Genomic DNA, 8,634 nt, shown 5'->3' with positions numbered 1-8,634 from the left:
ACTCAGAGCCATTTGAACCATTTGAATTTGTAAAAGGATAAATGTAAGGGACCGTGGTCCGGAAACGAAAATTATAAGCGAAAATCGTTCTGATACCTCTGACAGTGGAATGCATATACCAGTACCGTTGTTGCTCAAACTGTAAGGCAGACAACGTTCAACGGTGGCAGTTTGAACCAAAGCGAGAAAAAAATATCTAGTAGACATGGGATTTAAAACGCCCACCTTAAGATCTATGATCACTTGTTCATCTTATTTCCTACGGCAGTTGATTTGGTTTCCATATTTCTTGAGGCGTTAGTGCGGACCAAAATAGTAAAAACAAAAAGAGCCAGTAAATACGGGTTCTAAAATGCATACCTTACGAGCTATAAGCACTTGTTCAGTAGAAGAGACGTGTTTCACAGTATAGAACATCTGCGCATAACTCATAAGGTACATTTGAGGATAGATAGTGACTGTGTGGAAAATATGTAAGGGCTCCCCAGCGAAACTTCTGCAACGTAGTCAAACACCATTGAAAACATGTGAGAAGGGGCACGCTGTAGAAGTCCTTACACATCCTCCATACAGTTCCGATCTCTCCCATGTGATTACCAAATTTCTGTTATCCTGGAGACAGACATTCGTGGACGTCGATTTGCTTTTGGCGATGAGGTGCAAGACTCGGTAAAATCACCGACCGCAGGCAACTGCAAACATTTTTTCATGAAGACACAGACCGTCTTGTCTCACAGTGGAACAAACGTATTAACAGTTATGGCGACTATTCTTGAAATAATAATGTATTTACTTTTTTCCACCTGCCTCTCTTTTATTTGACTGCTAAAAATACAAAATTAACAGCAAGGGTCCCAGAACACTTTCACGTGAGACATCTGACATTACCTCCACATGTGTCTGAGCCATGGCGGGGTTGCTGGCGTCGCCTTTCGAATTCCTGGCGCCACTAGCTCGATGTGTCGCGTGATGTCCCTCTGGTTTGACGCCATTAAGGTCTTTGCCCGAGGTTGTTGAATGGCAGAGGGCATGTTGCGGCGAGGTGAGCTGGAGGAATGGTGACGGAGCGAGGAGGATGATATGACAGGTCCGCCCGGCGAGTTTTGGTTGCGTACACACTCTCAGCATTAATAAACTAATTACGCAACAGGATACACAAATGAAGTAATGGTCGGTATTTTTCCGAAAGTATCAGTATCCTGAAAGAGTGTGGCGATTTGATATATTTAGTTTGTTGAAATGTATTACAGACAAAGGCAGATCTACTTTCACGACAATGTTTTTCGAACGACGTGGTCTCTTCCTCTCACGAGGCACACTTAGGTAGCTTTCACATTCCTGTCGCGCGCATTATTCTCAACTGTTGACTATACAACGACCATTGTGTAGTGCGACGTATCAATTTTTTACTTTTCTCAATACCAAATATTTTATTCCCGAATCACAGTTGTCAGTTTGGCAAACCGTAGGTGACTAACCAGCATCTGGCATATGTGCGTGTCATTCCGCCTGCTCAGGTGAAGAAAAAAAATCTTTTGATAAGTTTCCAATCCAGTCGTTGTGTGTTAAAAATAGGATGAGTTATGAGGGATTCAACCAAAATTCAATAGAGTGTTCTATTCAACAAGTAATTGGCGACCAGAGAGCTGACTAGCTTACGAAAAACCTCATTATGTTGGTTCGCAGTAACATAAGAGAAGAAATTTCATATTTATTTTCATACTAGTTACACTAGCTGTCGATAACTCTTAAAAAAATTAGTCATTGGAGTGCAAAAACTAAAATAGAAAGTACATTTTCTGATATATCGCCATAAATAAGAAAGTTCAGTGTGTTTACGAACTGACAAAATACTTTCCTCCTTGTGTGCCATCTTTCGCCAAAACCTAGTTTCGATGTCTCTAGCGGTGTAGGAGATATGAGGGATGTTGCGAATATTTCATTTTCGCGGGCGTGGGGTCGGGAGTGAACGCGCTACATACGATCCATTTTTTCGAGATTGGAGACATATCTACATCTACATCCATACTCCGCAAGCCACCTGACGGTGTGTGGCGGAGGGTACCTTGAGTACCTGTATCGGTAAGCTTAGGAACCGATTACCTTAGGAGTTAAGTCCCATAAGATTTCACACACATTTGAACATTTTTCGGCCAGTTAGAAGAGGCGTCTGACGGTGGCTACCGGGGCGACAGCTGTGTATCTTTCCGAGAGGCGCGTCGAACTGTCTTTTGTCGGCAGTGCGCCGCCTTATAAAGCCCGTTGGCGGAAGAATCTGCCGGAACTATTTGCGGTCACGTACCTGGTGTAGCAAAGTAGTTCCTAGACTAGCTGCGACCTCTGATGAAGCTGTTCTGCAGGCTCCGCGAACGGGTAACGATGGTCCCTATTGGCCGTTGGTGGAGACCTGGTGGTTTGGTGTGTTGTGTTGTGGCCGCCGGCAAGTCTTCTACGTAGGTTTTTCTGGTGAATATATACCCTGTGAGACAGGCATCTCGTGATGATTGGACGTAATCTGGGATGCCGATGCAGTAGGCGCAACCATGTTCGAAGTGTGCGGCCAAAGAATACATCGTCCCTGAAAGTTCGTAAAATCATTACAGCACTACCATCTAGATTAATGCCATGACATAATAACAACCTCAAACTTTTTGCAGATATAAAATCTTAGTATTCTATGATTACAATATTAGTGAGATATAATGGATGTCAGTCAATGCATACTATTACTTAAGTACTTGTAAGGATGTGAAATGGAATGATCACACACACTCAGATGAGGTAAAGCAAGTGGTAGACTTCCCTTAACCGCTAGAATACTGGGGAAATGCAGTCTACAAAGGAGATTGCTCATAAACTACGCGTGGGAACCATCATAGAATATCGATCAGTGTGTGGGACTCAACTGTATGAAAAAATCAAGGAATATGAAGTGCATGCAAAGAAGGGCAGCAAATACGTTCACAGTTTTGTTTAAGCACTGGGAGAGCACCACGCAGATGCTTAAAATACTAGAACTTGCAGATGTCTAAAAATAGGTGCCAACTGCATCGCGAAAGCTTACTTAAAATTTTTCAAGAACCGTCTGGAACACGAAAACAAGATTAGGTTAAACACTGGATAGACAAACACATTTAAACAATAATACGTCCAACGCCCCATACGCGAATGGGACGGAGAGAACCCGTAATAACTGGAACAATGCAAAGTACCCTCTGCCACGCAATTCACAGTGGTTTGCAGAGTACCAGAAATAGACGTTGGAGTTTGAGCATATGTCTAAAGACCGCTTTATTTTCTTGTGTATTAGGAAATAAATATCTTAAGATGCAGTACTTTCTAACTGAGCCTCGTAATAAAGTAAAGAAGCTCTTTCCCTCAAGTGAAGGTGAAAGCGTTCAGGTTGAATGGCAGAGACCTTTACGGAGTCGGCAGTCGACTGCCAGCGGCGCGGACGCTCCGATTATCGATTCCGGCCGGCATCTCGTTATTATTCATAGTTCACGGAGCGTATTCGGCGCCGCCCGGCGTGCGTGAAGAGCGGCGACGTCGGTGACCGAATCAGCGCGCCCGGAGGAGCCAATAAGACACTCGGACTGCGCTTATCGACCCTGTGCCTGGTCGACCCGCGCGCATATCGAGGGATCGAGAAACGCGACCTAGGCTGCGCTGCCGCGCCGTGCCGAGAGCAGGCGTCCCGCTTCGGAGCGCCACATCGTCGTAACATTTTATGTGCTTCTGCAGTCTCTATGCAGTGATAAAGAGCATTAGCATATAGGGCGCTGCAACTTTCGCCGCACGCACTGAGCACCGGCCGGTCAGAACGAGTTGGCGGCGGCTGCGCGGGCGACCCTGAAAAGCGAGAGAGGGGAGAAAGTGCCTGAGGGCAGGGGGGAGGAGATAGACTCATATATCGGCCAAGTGGGGCGCTACGATACCCGCCGCCCTCGAATAAGAGGTAATAAATGAATGTAACTCACTCTCCTCTCAGCACATCTACCGTAAAAAGCGGCGTAAAAAAAATATCTTATGTTTCATAAAACTTGTTTATGTTGCGCCAGCATACTTCGCCAACGGAGGAGAGAGAGAGAGAGAGGAGTGGAACACTTGAAATTTGAAAGTTTCTTCCCAGCCCTGCCGCCTCCTTTTTTTACAAGCACTCAGGATGCGGGACCTATCTTCCCGAGAGCGGAAGAGTTTGCTGAGTGAGTACTGATGGAAAGTCTCCCAACTACACTCAGACGTACAGATCAGCAGTATTCTTAAGTCGCGAGTAAGGGCGGTAGCAATTCTGTCCGCGGAGACGCCCATCGTAAAAAGTAATACTCGTCGGGCAAGCTGAAGATGCTTCTGGATAGGAGGTACTAAAGACAGTGTTTATGTTTACAACTCTCAGAAATGTAGGAAGACTTGAGTCTCGCTATATCCAGATGCATCAACTCGACCCAGAAATATACTCATCCATGTTTAGAACAAGCTGCCTCTTCCTACTTGTGCAGCTGTTAATTCTTAACTTCGCCAGGTTTGAACAAAGTGGCGTATTGTAATCTGCTGTAGTTAACTGCAGAGGCAAAACGAGCTTCGCCAATGTGTAAAAAAACAATATTTAAGACTATTTACTTAGCAGGCCATTTACTTGGCGTATCATAGTTTGGATTCCAGGGAGGTTGCTGGATTTAATATGCCACTTACGAGTATACATCCACTCATCAAATAGTATACTCCTTAAATAATATTATATCGCGTGTTGGTTTTTTTGCGATCTTTCCAAGCTGTTTTTGATTGTGTAGATCATGTTACTCTCATAAGAAACTCAAGTTTTAGGGAATAAATAGCTTTATGCACAGCTGGTTTTAATCGTACTTAACAAGAGAATGCAAAAGGCTGTGTTGAATAATTCAAACAATGCTAGAAAGGTAGAAAACTTTAGTCGCAGGGGGGGAAAAAATAACGAACTCCCACAAGGATCAGTTTTGGGTCCACTCCCATTCCTCATACAGAACGTTCATTTTAACTGAAGACATTGAAATATCTAGAAAACTACACATCGGATCAAAAAAAGTTATTATTTCAATTTGTTTGTCTCGGAGGAGGACATCCAATGATATCAGAATCTGAAACTTGTTGGCAGATTAAAACTGTGTGCCCGACCGAGACTCGAACTCGGGACCTTTGCCTTTCGCGAGCAAGTGCTCCACCATCTGAGCTAGCGAAGCACGACTCACGCCTGGTCCTCACAGCTTTACTTCTGCCAGTGCCTCGTCTCCTACCTTCCAAACTTTACAGAAGCTCTTCTGATATCTCATTCTGGATATCAGAATCTACCCTCCACCCTATCCCGTACATCTGTGACGGGGAGCAACTTTGAAATCTTCAAAGGAAACCACCGTTTTCTGTTGCAGATTAAGATTCTACGGAAAGATCTACATACATTTTGTCTGAAGCATTTTCTTCGTTTCACCACAGATGGTGCTGTAATCAGAGGAACAAAAATGGGTACACAATCGTGGTTTACGAAATACTACTTAATGGGAGGATAGGACAGGCCAGTATTCCATAACTTATAATTGGAAATCTCATTCACAATGCTTTATTTATCCGACATAGCGAATAGAGACTACTCGACGAGCCACGGTGGCCGTGTAGCGAACTACGACGTATCATAGACAGTACACTGCGAACAGAGCTTACGTATAGTGCAGACATAGAACAGATAGAGGCTCTAAACACTACAAAAACGTGCAATATTTATTACCTGGACAGTTAACTTTCATGTGGGGAACAGACGTGCAAGTGGACGATGATTGTTACAACCACAGAAGAAAAATTGAAATGATCCTGATTTACAGATAAATGCAGAAGAAGCGTCGAGGCTGTTGTTGGGCTGTATGCCGAGCGTCGCCCTTGTTTTACAACGTTTTTTCACTATCCACTCTTACCCGTATTTGATATGAATCTTACACTTACTTTCTATAGCAATAGTCTAGGATGTATCGCACAAGTACAGTGTATTCCCAGCACTCTGTCAATGAACCAAAGCCTAACATCAGCTTCCGTACGACTAAGCCTGTATAATCATTCCGCTTCATTTCGCCACAAATTTTTACATCTAGGTATTTGTATGAGTTGACAGATTGCAATCGTGTCGCATTGTCATTGTAATCAAACAGTACTATGTTTTTGCGTTTGTGGTGGCCAGTTCCAATATACTTCCTAGGAGATGCTTTAAGGTACCTTTACGTAAGTCGATGGCACCGCCTCAGAGACAGTATGCTGCTCTATCAAGAAATCCTAAGCCCAGTCACAAATTTTCTTGATACCCCACCTGACCGTAATCTGAATACTAAGCGGTCAATGAATCCTAAAGTAAAATTTTACTCACGTATCTGACGGAACATCGCAACAGTTTTTGACAAAGCCAGTAAAGGGATCAAAACTAACCTTAACAATAGCTCGGCAAAGATACCGGTAAGGAAGATGACAGAGAGAAATGCCAAATATGTAATTTTTTTCACATATGACTAAGGTACTATGGTTTCTCCTCTTAGTCCTTGTACAGCTGCCGAAGTGAAGGGTTTTGACGTAAGTCATTGCGGAATAATAAACTGATGGACGACCAGTAAGTCTGAATGAAGGACTGGTGCATGAACATAACAAACACATAACTTCCAGTTGTAATACTCTTACCATGTGATGTACACAACTTCTAATATTTACTATCAAAAACAGTCTTGATCACAAATTATTTATTCCGGAATCGATTTCGACCACAACTGTAGTCATCCTCAGATCAACTGAGTAGTGATTTACCACCAGAAGGAAGTTCTTGCTCATTGGTCTGAAGATGACCACAGTTGTGGTCGAAACCGGTCGCCGGAATAAATAATTTGTGATCAAGACTGTTTTTGATAGCAAATATTAGTAATAACACTGATCACTGGTTGCTCCCACAATGTATTTAAAAGTAATACACATCTTCTGTCTCCGGATTTTTAGAGATAAGGAACGTTTGTATTCTACATTGAAAAAAAAAATGCATGTTCATGTGTATCTTGCTATGACCTTGTGTTGGAGGTAATGCTGGAAATGGCAGTGAAACTTAGATCAACTAAACTCAAAACTGCAGTTTTCATGGTTATTTCTTGTACCAGCGGGGCTATACATGTACCGCACAGTTCGTCATCGCATTTCTAGGGTGAAGAAGTGGAGTCGGTTTGAGTCGAGCCAGTATAGTATCGAAGCACGTCCATCTTTTTTTTTATGAATTGTGAATTCACAGATGTAGATCATTAAAGGGTGAATTCACTGAACAGTAGGCGCGTGTGTTGCCAAGAGAGAGTTATGAGATATTCCCTCAAATTTTGCCCATAAATTCTGTGATTTCCCTGGCAGACCGAGAGAGGGCATGGTCGTGGAAGGCGACTTAAGCGGCTCCGCCGGCGAGGAGAGGGAAGTGGCCGACTGTAGTGACTATGTATGGACGTATTCCTCCAGACTATGTATGGACAGTTCTCCTACTGGCTGCTGGCTGGATGGTTTCAGCACCTCGAGTCAGCTTGGCCGATGATCGCATGTGAGATCGCGCGGAGGACTTTGGTCTTTTGGTGTTCACACTCGAGAGGCACTGGTTACATGGAACTGTCTCTCAGAAGGAAACGCAGCCTGTCTTACGGACTGAAAAGCCTGTACGGTCAGCAATTTGTCAACTTTTGACTGCCTTTGTTGTCGAAGGTGGTTAACAAGGCTGATTTGTAATAGAATGAAATTTTCACTCTACAGCCGAGTGTGCGCTGATATGAAACTTCCTGGCAGATTTAAACTGTGTGCCGGACCGAGACTCGAACCTGCGACCTTTGCCTTTCGCGGGCAAGTGCTCTACCAACTGAGCTACCCAAGCACGATTCACGCCCCGTCCTCACAGATTTAATTCCGCCAGTACCTCGTCTCCTACCTTCCAAACTTCACAGAAGCTCTCCTGCGAACCTTGCAGAACTAGCACTCCTGGAAGAAAGGATAAAGGATATTGCGGAGACATGGGTTAGCCACAGCCTGGGGGATGTTTCTAGAATGAAATTTTCACTCTACGGCGGAGTGTACGCTGATATGAAACTTCCTGGCAGATTAAAACTCTGTGCCGGACCGAGACTCGAGCTCGGGACCTTTGCCTTTCGCGGGCAATTGCTCTACCAACTGAGCTACCCAGTTTGGAAGGTAGGAGACGAGGTACTGGCGAAATTAAAGCTGTGAGGACGTGAGTCGTGCTTGGGTAGCTAAGTTGGTAAAACACTTGCCCGTAAAGGCAAAGATCCCGAGTTCGAGTCTCGGTCCGGCACACAGTTTTTATCTGCTAGGAAATTTCACTGATTTGTAATGTGCGGCAAGTCAAGCATTTGGAGTTTCTATCACCGGAAAAACAGCTGATTCACCATCAATATGAGTGCATAAGTTGCTAAAGCAAAAAATAATACTGCAGTTGGGCTGTTCTAATGGTACTGTTTTCTGCTGGGGAGTTAATAAGACTTATGTGTACTAATTGGACGTATGTGGTTCCCCGGATTTGCCTTCGTAACTGTATAGAGTTTAAGAGTATATTTTAAGGTAGTGTTTGGTTGTAGTTTTTATCTGCTGTAGTAC

Source organism: Schistocerca serialis, chromosome 1, assembly GCF_023864345.2.
Source record: "Schistocerca serialis cubense isolate TAMUIC-IGC-003099 chromosome 1, iqSchSeri2.2, whole genome shotgun sequence".
Classification (NCBI taxonomy): Eukaryota; Metazoa; Arthropoda; class Insecta; order Orthoptera; family Acrididae; genus Schistocerca; species Schistocerca serialis.
The sequence above is the reverse complement of the archived record's forward strand: the minus strand, read 5'-3'. Positions refer to the sequence as shown.